The sequence below is a fragment of the Tiliqua scincoides genome, chromosome 5, assembly GCF_035046505.1.
Source record: "Tiliqua scincoides isolate rTilSci1 chromosome 5, rTilSci1.hap2, whole genome shotgun sequence".
In the NCBI taxonomy this organism is placed as follows: Eukaryota; Metazoa; Chordata; class Lepidosauria; order Squamata; family Scincidae; genus Tiliqua; species Tiliqua scincoides.
Genome location: NC_089825.1, coordinates 20,922,092 through 20,937,157, shown reverse-complemented (window position 1 = coordinate 20,937,157; position 15,066 = coordinate 20,922,092). Strand labels below are relative to the sequence as shown.

At 40.5% G+C, this 15,066-nt stretch overlaps 1 protein-coding gene across 2 annotated transcripts in view; it reads right to left on the bottom strand.

The window, feature by feature from the left end:
• Positions 1 to 15,066, bottom strand: part of DNAJC1 (DnaJ heat shock protein family (Hsp40) member C1) — a 114,181-nt gene that overhangs the window by 81,680 nt on the left and 17,435 nt on the right. The gene's annotated exons all lie outside the window — the stretch shown is intronic.

Here is a 15,066-nt window from a genome sequence, read left to right as displayed (position 1 = left end):
ATTACTTTATTTCGTCTACATGTGATCTCTCTCTCTCTCTCTCTCTCTCTCTCTCTCTCTCACACACACACACACACACACACACACTCCAATGTGGTGTTACTCATTAGACACACTTCCTTCTTCCAGCACAAATCTATATGATTAAATATGCAACCAGGTTTCCTCCAAGCAGAGAATGATCACAATCTAACACTTGCCAGATGCAAGGCATGGATTCCCTCCATACACAAGAGCATTTTCACATCTCTGTGCTCCAGGGCTCATGACTCCAGAAAGTCTCTCTCTTAAAAAAAAGGTCAGGAGGGAGGCTTTTCTACCTAAGAAGCATTTACCAAGTATCCCTAAAACAGAGATGGAAGATAAGCAATTTCCCAGAAGGCCTGAGTGAAGAAAGGACTACATCAACTTAACACAATTATATGCAAATTGTATGTATATCTCCCTTCTTCTCCCAAGCAGTCATTTTAAGTCTCAGACAACACTGAGAGGCAACTAATTCAAGTGCAGGCACAGCAACCATACAATGTAAATTCTAGAGTCACTGTCCCATTTCACACATTACGGAGAGAACTAAAAATCCATGGTGAAAGAGCCTTATACACAAAACATCCCACATGAGCTGAGGTCTCCACACAAATGGCCAATCATACAAAGGCTCTTTTCATGCAATATATCCTGTTTAAAAAAAAAACCTTGGATAATGTGGAAGATTGCATGGGGTCTCAAGCCCATGCAGATCATCATCTGCATGATAGAGGGAAGTAGCTCACACATATCTCCACCCTGCTATTTCACACAATTTGCTCCTGGAAAATGTATGAACCAATCTTGATCATAAGTAGCAACAGGGAATCAGTGTCTAGAGAAAACAACCTAGAATACCAGTTTTATTTCCCATAATAAAACAGACTCTGGCACAGGTCCTTAATCAGGTATTGTATCAACAGTTACTTTCCTGTTGTGATATCCCAAGCAGCCCAGAAATATGAAGCTCCAAAAAATTTTGGATTAGAAACCAACAACCACCACCCTTAAAAGATTTCTTTACCCCACCCTCCATTTCCTTCTCCATCCTCCTTACAATTGCCTCCTTACAATTTACACATTGTAAGCCTCACAGCACAGTGACCTGTCCTTATATTGCAAAACCACCATGAACAAGGTGCTATAAAGGACAGATTACCAGCATTTCTGAAAACTCTTTGGGTTGCATCCTAAGTTTCTTTAGAGTGCTCCACTATGATCAGTAGCTCCTTCCTTCTGCAGAAGAAAAGCTGCACCCAGGCAAAGACCAAGAGAACCTCTTCTGTGAGCACAACTCTCCTTGCGTTTTCTTCAGTATCCAAGGAGCAATTTCCACATTACCTAAGCCAGCTGACCAGCTTCCACTCTGCACCAGTAAAATGTATACCACTGCTACATGGTTTAATCATACTGTATGCTTTCCACATGCGCTGCCTCCAACGCATTCTCGGCATCACCTGGCAGGACAAAGTTCCAAACAACACAGTCCTGGAACGTGCTGGAATTCCTAGCATGTATGCACTGCTGAAACAGAGACGCCTGCGTTGGCTCGGTTGTGTCGTGAGAATGGATGATGGCCGGATCCCAAAGGATCTCCTCTATGGAGAACTCGTGCAAGGAAAGCGCCCTACAGGTAGACCACAGCTGTGATACAAGGACATCTGCAAGAGGGATCTGAAGGCCTTAGGAGTGGACCTCAACAAGTGGGAAACCCTGGCCTCTGAGCGGTCTGCTTGGAGGCAGGCTGTGCAGCATGGCCTTTCCCAGTTTGAACAGACACTTGGCCAACAGTCTGAGGCTAAGAGGCAAAGAAGGAGGGCCCATAGCCAGGGAGACAGACCAGGGACAGACTGCACTTGCTCCCAGTGTGGAAGGGATTGTCACTCCCGAATTGGCCTTTTCAGCCACACTAGACGCTGTTCCAGAACCACCTTTCAGAGCGCGATACCATAGTCTTTCGAGACTGAAGGTTGCCAACAACTGTATGCTTATGTTCATGCCTGCAACCACTGTTCCCAACAGGACAGCCAACACCAGCATGCAAAAACTATACAGTTCAGCTACATTTTTATTAGGCCAAATTCTTTGGTTACAGTCACTTATTCCTCGTCAGATCTGAGTACCATTTGCTAATGACAGTGACAGATAGGAAAATCTATTTTTTCCAGGAAAGCTTGTCCAGCAAATTATTGGCAAAGCTGTTAAAGTCAAACTCTGATAATTGCTGCTTGATCTTTTGCTGCTCCACTTGTATTCGCACTGCTGAATTGTTTTTATGTACTCTTAATCTTTGTTTTCAATTTGTAGATCACGTGAAGCTTTTTTCCCATGAAAACTGGTCAATCTTTTTTTAAAGAATACATCACACACATAGTTTTTAAAGGTTTGTGTTCCCCACTTCCCTCTACTTTCACCTTTCTCTTAAGTTAACCTGCTGAATATTTCACAGCCATAAATTTCTAAACAATTTTGATGGAGAGTGGATAATTTATACAGCAACCCTTGAACAAGTAGTATTGTGATATTCTTTCACAGTGTTGTTACCCATTTACTGAAAAAGCCTGCAGGCACCCTGGGAACAGTCAGAGACCACTATAAATTAAAATTAGCTATATGCCCATCTTCTCAAAAGAATGCAAAATTTCCAGACAGGGCACAGAAATAAAAGAGTCTAGGAGAACTGAGGTGAAGAAAATATAGAAGACATGTCAACTCCATGATAGAATCATCTACATTTAAGTACTGAATACAGTATTCATATTCTGGTATGGTCTTTGATAAACAAAGTGAAGGTTCAATTTAAACTCTTAACTTTGTGCATGAAAGACCATATCAGAATATGAACTATGTATACTTAAATGTAGATGATTGTATGTATACTTAAATGTAGAGGGGCTGCCTTTTGCCAATGCCTACAACTGCCTCAACTTATAGGGCCAGTTTCAACATAACATTTGGCACTTATGACTTTTTAAAATTAGTGAGAAAGCAGATGCAGGTGGAAGAATCAAGTCAGAACAAATTAGACAAATGACAACAATTCTGGGGCAAGCCCAGGAACATGAGTCAAGAGAACAGATTGGAGGAATGCCGTTCTCCCAGACTCAGGTGCAAGTTAGACACAAATGTAACACATCACTTTTGCAGCTTGCCTGAATACATATAAAAGGTCCCCATTACACACATCATCAAGACAGAGATGTAAAGGCCCAGAAAAAAACTGGAAAAATTCAGAAAAAAAAGTTTTTTCCCGCTTTATTCCTGAAGCCATTTTTTGTTTTTTTTCTGAAAAATTGAAAAAAGAAAAAAAAATTGATTATGGAATGCTTTATTTTAACATGATGAATAAAATATTTTAAGACAAGCTGTTCAAATATTTTCCAAATCATTTCTAAAAAAATATGTATGGTATCAGATTATTCTAATTTCTATGAACTGAGGACAAGCAAGCCCTAGGTTACAAACTGAACTCCCCAATGCAAGAACAAGATGCAATTCTTCCTTTAGGAGGTGCTGCTATTGTCACAAGAAAAGAAAAAGGTTTCAGTTTTGTTTTAGCATGTGTGTGGGTATGTTTGGTTCTGTTCTATCTTCTTCACAAGGCCTCAAAGCATTGGAAGAAAATACAGAGCAACAAAAAGGACCTGAAAGTACCATATATACTTAATTTAAAAAGGTAAGAGTTTATATTTATCTGATTCCAGAAAATGAGCAGCCCAATCCTGAGCTGTCTGCAGCGCCCTGGTCCGGCGGCTCCATGGAGGGCTGCTGCCGGATCCTGTGCCTCCTGCGCTACTGCGGGAGTGTCCTCGGGAGGACGTTCATCCCCTTCCCCCAAGTAAGGGAAGCAGCCCCACAATGGGACTACTCACTTTAGTGGCAACCAAAAAGTTGGCACTAAAGTAAAGGCGCTCATGTAGGGCGCGCAGCCCTGCACGAGCGTCTTGGATCCTGTGGAGCTCAGCTCTGTGGATCCGCCTCTCTCCCTCCCCCGACAAACCTCCCCCACACCCCCAGCCACGCCTCCCCTCTCCCCGGAAAGCCTCCCCACACCCCCAGCCTTGCCCCCGCCTTCCATTCCGCAGCCCGGCGGCCCAAGAGACTGCGGAGCTGCGGAATCCGGGCAACCGCCGTGCTGGCTGGGCTAGCTCTGGTGGGAGCCCGGCAGTGAGCCCCGCAAGCGTGCCTTATGGCACGTTTGCGACTCAGATCCGCAGAGCAGAGCCGTGCCACGGACCTCAGGATTGGGCTCTGAATCATTTAACTACATTAGTTTATCTCAGGGGTGCCCAAACCCCGGCCCTGGGGCCATGCGGCCCTCAAGGCCTCTCTATGTGGCCCTCAGGGAGCCCCTCGTCTCCAATGAGCCTCTGGCCCCCCTGAGATTTGTTGGAGCCCACACTGGCCCGACACAACTGCTCTCAGCGTGAGAGCAACTGTTTGGCCTCTCGAGTGAGCTGTGGGATGAGGGCTCCCTCCACTGCTTGTTGTTCCACGTCTGTGATGCAGTAGCAGCAGCAAAGGAAAGCCCAGCCTTAACATAAGAACATAAGAACAGCCCCACTGGATCAGGCCATAGGCCCATCTAGTCCAGCTTCCTGTATCTCACAGCGGCCCACCAAATGCCCCAGGGAGCACACCAGATAACAAGAGACCTCATCCTGGTGCCCTCCCCTACATCTGGCATTCTGACTTAACCCATTCCTAAAATCAGGAGGTTGCGCATACTCATCATGGCTTGTACCCCATAATGGATTTTTCCTCCAGAAACTCATCCAATCCCCTTTTAAAGGCGTCTAGGCTAGACGCCAGCACCACATCCTGTGGCAAGGAGTTCCACAGACCGACCACGCGCTGAGTAAAGAAATATTTTCTTTTGTCTGTCCTAACCCGCCCAACACTCAATTTTAGTGGATGTCCCCTGGTTCTGGTATTATGTGAAAGTGTAAAGAGCATCTCCCTATCCACTCTGTCCATCCCCTGCATAATTTTGTATGTCTCAATCATGTCCCCCCTCAAGCGTCTCTTTTCTAGGCTGAAGAGGCCCAAACGCCGTAGCCTTTCCTCATAAGGAAGGTGCCCCAGCCCCGTAATCATCTTAGTCGCTCTCTTTTGCACCTTTTCCATTTCCACTATGTCTTTTTTGAGATGCGGTGACCAGAACTGGACACAGTACTCCAGGTGTGGCCTTACCATCGATTTGTACAACGGCATTATAATACTAGCCATTTTGTTCTCAATACCCTTCCTAATGATCCCAAGCATAGAATTGGCCTTCTTCACTGCCGCCGCACATTGGGTCGACACTTTCATCGACCTGTCCACCACCACCCCAAGATCTCTCTCCTGATCTGTCACAGACAGCTCAGAACCCATCAGCCTATATCTAAAGTTTTGATTTTTTGCCCCAATGTGCATGACTTTAAACTTACTGACATTGAAGCGCATCTGCCATTTTGCTGCCCATTCTGCCAGTCTGGAGAGATCCTTCTGGAGCTCCTCACAATCACTTCTGGTCTTTACCACTCTGAAAAGTTTGGTGTCGTCTGCAAACTTAGCCACTTCACTGCTCAACCCTGTCTCCAGGTCATTTATGAAGAGGTTGAAAAGCACCGGTCCCAGGACAGATCCTTGGGGCACACCGCTTTTCACCTCTCTCCATTGTGAAAATTGCCCATTGACACCCACTCTCTGCTTCCTGGCCTCCAACCAGTTCTCAATCCACGAGAGGACCTGTCCTCTAATTCCCTGACTGTGGAGTTTTTTCAGTAGCCTTTGGTGAGGGACCGTGTCAAACGCCTTCTGAAAGTCCAGATATATAATGTCCATGGGTTCTCCCGCATCCACATGCCTGTTGACCTTTTCAAAGAATTCTATAAGGTTCGTGAGGCAAGACTTACCCTTACAGAAGCCATGCTGACTCTCCCTCAGAAAGGCCTGTTCGTCTATGTGTTTTGAGATCCTATCTTTGATGAGGCATTCCACCATCTTACCCGGTATGGATGTTAGGCTGACCGGCCTATAGTTTCCCGGGTCCCCTTGCTTTGTGCCCCTTGCTTTGTGCAAGGCCTTTTATAGAACTTGAGCTATTGCAAGACCTTCATTCATTCATATAAGTTCATCTTTAATATATTCATTTATGTAAATTAATTCAAATTTGAAATGTAAATTAATTCAGCCCCCAGCATGGTGTCAGAGAGATGATGTGGCCCTCCTGCCAAAAACTTTGGACACCCCTGGTTTATCTTTATAACCTTTGTGTAAATAATAATTTAATTACTACTAATCTGGTTCTTTACTTCCACTGCCCACAACCATAGATTAGTGTCTTCATGCAAGTTAGCCATTAAATTATTTTTCTTTCCTACACCCCTCAGGAAAATGGTGAGACCAACATCTAGCATATGGAGGCATTTTCACATTACAAGTTCTTCTGAGAAGAAAAATGAGATTTGCAAATACTGTCAGATGAAATATGCATTTCGAAATGCTACCATATTCTTTTATGTAACAAGTGTCCTGTAGATATTATAAAATCCTTCATGGATCTAAGTGAAGAGGACCACAAGGGTGAAAATGCACATAGTTTTTCTCAAAGTTCTCGTTCAAGGAGTCCTCTTTCTACTCAATCTGTAATATCAGCAACAACACAAAGTGCTGTTGTCCCATCAGCAACATCTTCAAGTAAACAGATACTGAAGACAGCTGCATCCAAAAATTATTCAATAACTTCATTTGTAGACAAGATGACACCTGAAGATCAGGAAAAAAATTGATCAAGCTCTTGCAAGAGCAATACATTCAACACCATTTTCAATAATTGAAAATACATGCTGGCAGGAAGCTTTCAAATTACTAAGACCATCATACCATTTGCCCAGCAGACATTCTTTGAGCAAGCCTCTTTAGGAGTCAGAATATAAACATGTAATAGGATCTGTGCAAGTAAAAATTAATGAAGCATTGTGTCTTGCACTAATTACAGATGGATGGACAAATGTGAGAGGAGAAGGAATGATAAATTTTGTTATAACACCTCAACTAGTTTTTTACAAAAGCATTGAAACAGGAGAGGACATACTGCAGAGCACATTAGTTGTAAAATATGTGAAGTCCTACAGAAAGTTGGGAGTGGTAAAGTATTTGCTTTGCTGACTGACAATGCCAGCAATATGAAAGCAGCATGGGAGATCAAAATGAAGAAGTATCCACATATTACTGCAATAGGATGTGCATCTCATGGGCTAAACTTGCTTCTTAATGATATTATGAAACTGGACACCCTTCAAATGATCTATAGACAAGCAAAAGAAGTCATAAAACATGTAAAAGGTACTCATATTGAAGCTGCAGTTTTCAAGAAGAAGCAAGTAGAAAAAAATGCAAAGAATAAAATAGTGACACTGAAGCTCTGTAGTAAAACTCGGTGAGCTGGAGTGGTGATGTCCTTTGAAAGTTTACTAAAAAGCTCTTCAAGAAACAGTAATAGCTGAAGATCTTAAAGTACCCAAGAGTGTAAGAAACACTGTTCTTGATCAGGATGTCTTCTGGGTTCAGCTGCAAAATTCCCTGAAGATTCTAAAGCCAACTGCTGCAGCAATCACTGCATCTGAATCTGAGAGTGCATTTTTGTCAGAAACTCCTTATCTAATGACCAAGTTAAAACAACTGTTTTTGAAAATCTAAGTACACCTCCACTTACAACTATAGAAGAAAGTAAAGTGAAAGATTTTATTTAAAAAAGGGAAGAATTTTGTTGTCATTCAATTCATGCTGCTGCAAATCTGCTGGATCCAAGATTCAAGCGTGGAAATATAAGTGATGATAGCACTGTTACTGCATTTGACTGGATTACAAAACAAGCATCATATTTAGGACTTGATGTTGGGAAGGTGATATAGAACATCTTCAGGGATTCAGTCCAGGAATGCAATCTGGGATTCTGCCAAACGTATTTCTCCTACAACATGGTAGCAAGGTCTTTGTACAACACAGCCTCTGATTCCTCTTGCTTCTCGCCTTCTTCAGATTCCTCCATCTTCTGCAGCATATGAAAGAATCTGGTCTATGTTTGGAAACACACTAAATCAAGAAATAAACTGACATATGAAAGGGTAGAGAAGCTTGTTTCAATCCAGGCAAACCTTCAGTTTTTAGAAGTTCATAATAACTGTGATAATGACAGACACAACAGAGTAGCTGCAGAGACTGAAACCAATAATGATAATTACAACTCAGAAAATGATTCTGATCAAATTTCATGCCCATTCACTGAAACTTAGTCCCACTCCCTTCTATACACTTCCCTCCTCTTCAATTCTTTTTATGAAAAGGGTTTTTTTTAATACTGTGGAGAGGAAATATGAATAATTGTTACTTCTGGATTTTTAAAAATTGTTTTGTCGAAGTTTTTTGTCTGTTCCACATAAACTAGTAAACAGTTCAGGAGATTGTTGCTCCATTTGTTACAATTACAAATAAATATTATAAAAAGTAAATTCTGTTTGTAATAATTGTCTGGATACACTGTATTTTTAATATTCTAGTTGTGATAATTTTATGCCAAGTCAAATTGTCCATAGTCATATTTTATGTACCTTAAGTAACAGAATGACTTTCAAATTGGAAAAGAAAAAAAAAGTGCTAATGTAGCATTTTTTACAATTTTTCCAAATATTTCCATTTTTTCCGAAGAAACCAGAAAAAAAACTTGGGTTTTTTTTTTCCGAGCTTCAAAACTTCTGGAAATTTTACATCTCTACACCAAGATCATATAGACAGATTCACATGAAGTGCATGTTTGCTTGTGTAATTCTCCTGTAATGACTGGATGACGCACGTAGTGTGCAGCTTTTACATTTTAAACAAAAGAGCCAGTCTTTGGACAGCAATAACCATGCTGCAAAAGTAACATACAAACTGGGCCTTGGAAGAGAACGAGTAAGTAGGAGATACCCAGAGCAGACATAACTACAAAGAGCAAGAGATATTGGCTCAGGAGAAGGAGGTAGGGAGGGAGACACAATAAGAAACAGAGCCTTGCAGGACAAGGGAAGGTACAGAAGTAGATAGGATGCCCTTTAGCAAACAGCAAGAGAGAATATATGGCACTGTGCTACAGTGTTATGCTGTTGGGCTCCATATAATGCTATGGTTGTGTCTTTAAGGCCTCTATGACAACCAACATCTCTCCCAGCTAATAATAAATCCTAGACATATAGGACACACTTTTCATTTAAATGATTACACAGTTTAGAAATATATATCACAGCAGTGGTTCTCAAACCTTTTAGCACCAGGGCCCAACAAACTGTTGGAACCCATCAGAAGTGATGTCACTAACCCGGAAGAGTTGTCATGACCAGAAATGACATTATCAAGCAGGAAAAAACAACCCCTTATGACAAAATTTAATTTAATTAAGTATATTTAAGGTTTACAATAAATTTAAAAAATTATTTAAAATAAAGAACTCTCCTAACCCTCCCCAATTCCCCAAATGTCCCAAAGGCTGCAATCCTATCCACATTTCCCTGTGAGTAAGCCCCACTGACTATTATTATTAAAAGCAATAATCATTAATGATAACCTGTTAAAAGTACAGATCTGAAACATTTCCCCAAACGCAGTCACATACTACACCACATACCATCAAGTCTATTAAAAATGAAATACACATTGAAATGAATGGGGACCCACCTGAAATTGGATTGCAACTCACCTACTGGGTCCCGACCCACTGTTTAAGAAACACTGTGTTGGAGGTTTTGGGGTGATGGAAACTGTTCTTTCACAGCTAGATCTCTGTCTTCTGAAACTGCCAATTTCCATCCTCCAGTCCCATTAGGGTGATGCCCAAGCTGGGTCAGATTCTAGAACCTTCTGAAGGGTATTATCATTGCTGCTCTTCAAACAGCTGCTTAATTAGAGCAACTAAACAGCTACAGTACTTTTTCAGTCAAGTTTCCATTAACTCTCAATCCACCTTGCATCTAGCCATGGTGGAACATGGGTTGAAGGCAAGCAGTCTAAAAGAAAATCTTGACAAGACAGATAGTAGGTAGACAACATGACCTGGTAGGGACTTGAGTGCTTTCATCACAGAAAGGGTTTGCTTTTATCCTCCATCATACCTCTGCGTATGTCAGTGGGGACTATCATAATTCATCCTTCATCATCTCAGGACTTGAATAGTGTCATACATTCTATCTGGGGTTGCCCTTTGAAAACTGGAAGTTTTTGCTGGACTTGAAAGGGCAAGAAATCAAAAGGGATGAATCACCAAGAGCCCATTACAACAACACTTTATTGTGCACACTGGCATTTTCTAGGACAACACAAGGTTTTTCTATTGTAGAAGTCCTCTTAAGAATATTCTAAACACACTCACCAGTCCTAAACACACCAGCAAGTAAAAAGGATTCTTAGTAAATATGCATAGATTTCTACTGCTTATGGTACATCATTGCGCCAGGCTGAGATGGTAAGAGCACCGAAAGGGGCTCCATCTCAATGTCTGCACCCAAAATTTACTGAACACTCTTTCTCTAGGGAAGGTTTTAGAAGATCATAACCCCCTTTGGCACAAGGAAGCATTTTCTCATCCTTTTATTATGACTAGAGATATTTGAAAACTGTTATTTACTTTACTTGAAGTTGTGTTCAGTAAGACTTAGGCTGTAATCCTATCTTATTTCCGGTAACAAACACCTCTAATTAGGACAATGACGTCATATGCATCTTTCTGAAAACCAGTATCTAAATACACAGGCAGCCCACATTACTTTTGGACTGGGAACCTGTGGATTTGATCATCCACAGGTGAGTCCAGCCTGTACCCTGCACTTCTGTTGCTTCCATAGGACCTTCCCAGACCTCTGGAAGGCTGAAAATAGCTACTTACATGCATGGCCCTCAGAATGCCTTCTGAGGCCTCTGGAAGGTCAAAAATCACTACTTCCTGACTTTCAGAGGGTTTGGGGCCCAAAATCTGCAGATATGAGCATTCAAGGATGTTGGCATCCGAAAAGTTCCTAGTAAGCATGTTTAGGATTAGTAGAGACTAAGTCTCAATGGAACTGACTGAATAAGCCTGGGATACAACTCATTTGACTTCTCAATTAGCAACTCTACACATTTTTAAAAGCTTCAGATAGCCTTCAGATAATTTTATTACTGTTTTAAATCACAACTTGGTTTTATTTTTGTCCTCCATATTGAGAGTTGCTAAACTGAATGGCAGGCTATATATTTTCTAAGTCAGTAGATGAAAAAAGTGTCTTGTTTATTATAGCAGGTATTTCCTACACCATGAAGGCGGAGGACTTCAGTTTGACAGAAGTTTAAAACCAGAATAGGTAAAATTCCTCTTAGGAAGGTAACTCAATCTCTTCCCCTTAGGAGGTGCTGAAGCTCCATCTAGAGGCTTTTGTTCTACTCCTGTCACTTGCAATATCGCCTAGAAATAGAAATAATATTGAAGTGTCAGAAACTTCCTTTGTACCTCCCATTTTGTTATTCATAATAGCATCTTGCCCTGAACCTTACTTGGCAACATTAGCTCCTTCACTGCCATCAAGTGGTAAGAAGCCAAAACTGAAGTTTAAAAAAATGTGACATCTCCTTCAAAATGTCAGAGCAGATCTAACACAAACCTTAGAATACTACTTTTAGAGTTGAAGGAGAGTACCTCAAAATTATGAGTTGGCTATATTCAAACCATGCTTCACAAGTGTACACATGGCAAAAATATAACTATTGTTTGTGAAACATTGCTTCTCTGGACCACAAAATATTTACACAAATAGGGAAAGGAATGGCACCATTTACATTCCTCATCTGGATTAGCGTTAATTCAGTGATAAGCAAAATATGTATCCCAAATATCTTAGCTAATAATGCATGTTTCTCTCAGATGCACACACACCAACCCTTCTTCGAAATATTCCTATTTACCTTATTATTATCATAAATATTCCTATTTACTTTGAAATATTCTTATTTATTTTTCTCTTATATGCAAGATGTTCTAATTCCACATTCAATTTAAAAATCATCTTGACAGTCTACTATTAGATTCTTCTCCCCCCCCCCCCCATTTACCTTTCACATATATTTTGGGATATACAGCAATACTTTCATCTATCTGACTTTCATCGCTTTGCTCTTTCAGCCATTCTCAACTATAATCACATTTCAAATTTCATCCACATGCTTTCCTCTTTTGTCTACCTCCAACCCAACCTTCTACAATGTTTGTCAACGTTCTTATGTATATTTCTTTCATTTAGGTTTCACATGCATTCACATGCATTATATAATTATGTTTTTTGCCAGCCAAAATAAATTTGCAAGTTAAATAGGGCCACGCTTTGACATGCATCCATTTTTAACTTTCATCCATGCTCTGGTCCCAAACCAGATGAAAAGTGCAAGGTATGACTGTATTCCTGCTTCATTTTCTATTCCCACCATTCTCCAAAGCCTCCATCATTCTTAAGGTTTGGGTGCATTTTTTTCTCTGTCAACAGTTAGTAGGCAAGGAGATTAGATTTTATGCTTTCTACTCTACACACTAAATTATGCTGCATCTGCCAAAATATGAAAATTGCCCCTGGCAGTTTATTTATTTATTTATTTTTGCAGTGTCATTTCCACATGCAATAAATTAAGCCGGCCACTTTCCAAAAGCATGGTGTTTACTATTGGATAAAGAGAACCGGAAAAGGTGATCTGAGTAACCAACGTGTTCAGAAATGTCAGCCTAAAAGCTGAAAGTATTACAGTCAAGTTCCATCCAACCACAGACATGCTGGTGGCCTTGAACAAATTATGCATTTCCCAATTTCATTTCTCCTGTAAAATGGGACATGCCGCCTCTCACACTGGGCTGTTGCAAGGATAAATGCGTTAAGGAGCATAATGCTATAAGTCACCAAATAACTACAATAATTGGAATTTACCAAAATGCAAATAATTTCAGGGATTACAAAGAAAAGCATGCTGTGATAAATAAACTGAAGTCACACAATTTATCAGAAGGACCCCAAATGTGCAGCACTTTGATATTATCTTTCTGCAGTATTAAAATAAAAAAAGGAATTGACTGCTTCAAAATGACACATTAAGGGCATATCCTTCATTCAAAGATAGGTATATAAAAAGACCTATAACAAAAGAACTCACCTTCCATTTCTGTTTGCAAGTAAATAGGAACTGGCAAAAAGGGCATGACGCAACACAAGCTGGGGTATTATAAAGCATAAAAATCTGAGTTTCATGCTACCTTGTCTCACCTCTCCTTGCCTACCCTTCCCATCAAAAGTAAGGGGTAGAGAGGAGAAAGCGAGACAGAAAATACTTACTAAGCTGGAAGACAGAGGTGTCAGCATAAATTTATTAAACTCACCAATTCTGACCTAAGAGCACACATGACTCCCAGAAGCTGGGGAACATTCCCTTGTGTCTACTGATGCTATAGAAAGCCTAGGTCAGGGGTGTCAAACAGAAGGCCCGGGGGCCAGATGTTGCCCACGGAAGCTTTTTATCTGGCCCTCAGGCTCTCAGCTGCTGAGCAGTGCTGAGGTGTTACTGCTGAAAGGGCAACTCACATTAAACTTGGGCTCCTCTGTATCTTGAAATATGATTGAGAATTGCATATTTTCTCTTCTATCATTTGCAGCTAATGAGTTCCTAAGTGAGGAAAAAGTGCTTATTTTTGGTTATGATCTGTTTAATGACATTACTTCCTGCCTAATGACATCATTTCTGGCCCTCAGCAGGCATAATGAATGCTATTTGGCCCTCAGTACGAAACAAGTTTGACACCCCTGCTATAAACCCTAGGTTTATAGGGTGTATAGACAACTATAAAGGTGAAGGACCTCAAGACAAATACAGCAAAAGCCTGGTTACTACTAAGGTAGCTAGTGAAATTTGAAATTTTAAAGCATGTAAGGTTGCATGACTAGTGAGTATATGATTCTAAACATATTGCATGCATGTATTAGGCAAGAAGATGCCAGGCCTTGTGGGGGTTGGGGAGGGAAAATGACGGAACATCGACATACATGATATTTTTCCCTTTTTAAAAATCTGATTTAGTCCAACTTGATAAAACTGGCTCTAACAGTTCCAAGGATCAAAACTGTCTATCCATGGAGAAAGAAGAAGACTGATTATGTTCTTATGAGCCTGCGTCCTGGTGGTTGGAAAGGAGAGTACGAAATACCTGGACCACTGAATGACAACGTAGGGAGCTAGTGAATTACTATTTGAACTGAGATCAGGAAATGAGTTGTAATACAACATATGAACAATGAATAGCAAATTGGGATGTTCAGATTAAATCAGCTAATCGTTCTGAAGAGGCTCAAAGGCTATGATACAACCTAGCATTTTATACTGGTTTGAAAATCATTAATTTTATTTTTAAGATTTTTATACCATTATATGTACACTTCCATAACAGTTTTCTAGTGCTATTCATTTGCCAATGCAAATGTCTTTTTCAAGAATGTGTTCACATTTGGCAGCCACAAAGGTCGTTTTTAAAAATAATAATAATATAAGCACCTATGCATTGGAATATTAAAAAATGTTCTAAAATGACGGATTCTTTTAAAACATTTTAAAAATGACGAATCACTGCAAAGTATCTGTGAACCAGGCTATCCACTGGGCTGAGGAGAATGCAATATTTATTAAATATTTCTCACATTTAATACATTTCTCTATATTTAACAGTGTTTCTCAAACTGTGGGTTGGGACCCACTAGGTGGATTGTGAGTCAATTTCTGGTGGGACCCCATTCATTTCAATATTTTATTCTTAATATATTAGTCTTGATGGTAACAAGAGACGTGACTGCATATGGGGAAAAGTTACAGATGTATATGCTTTTAACAGTGATAGTCAATGAGGCTTACTCCTGGGTAAGTGTGGATAGGACTGCAGCCTAGGATTGTTAAAAAATTTTCCTGCTTGATAATGTCACTTCTGGCCATGACACCACTTGCAGTTTAATGACCACTTCTGGT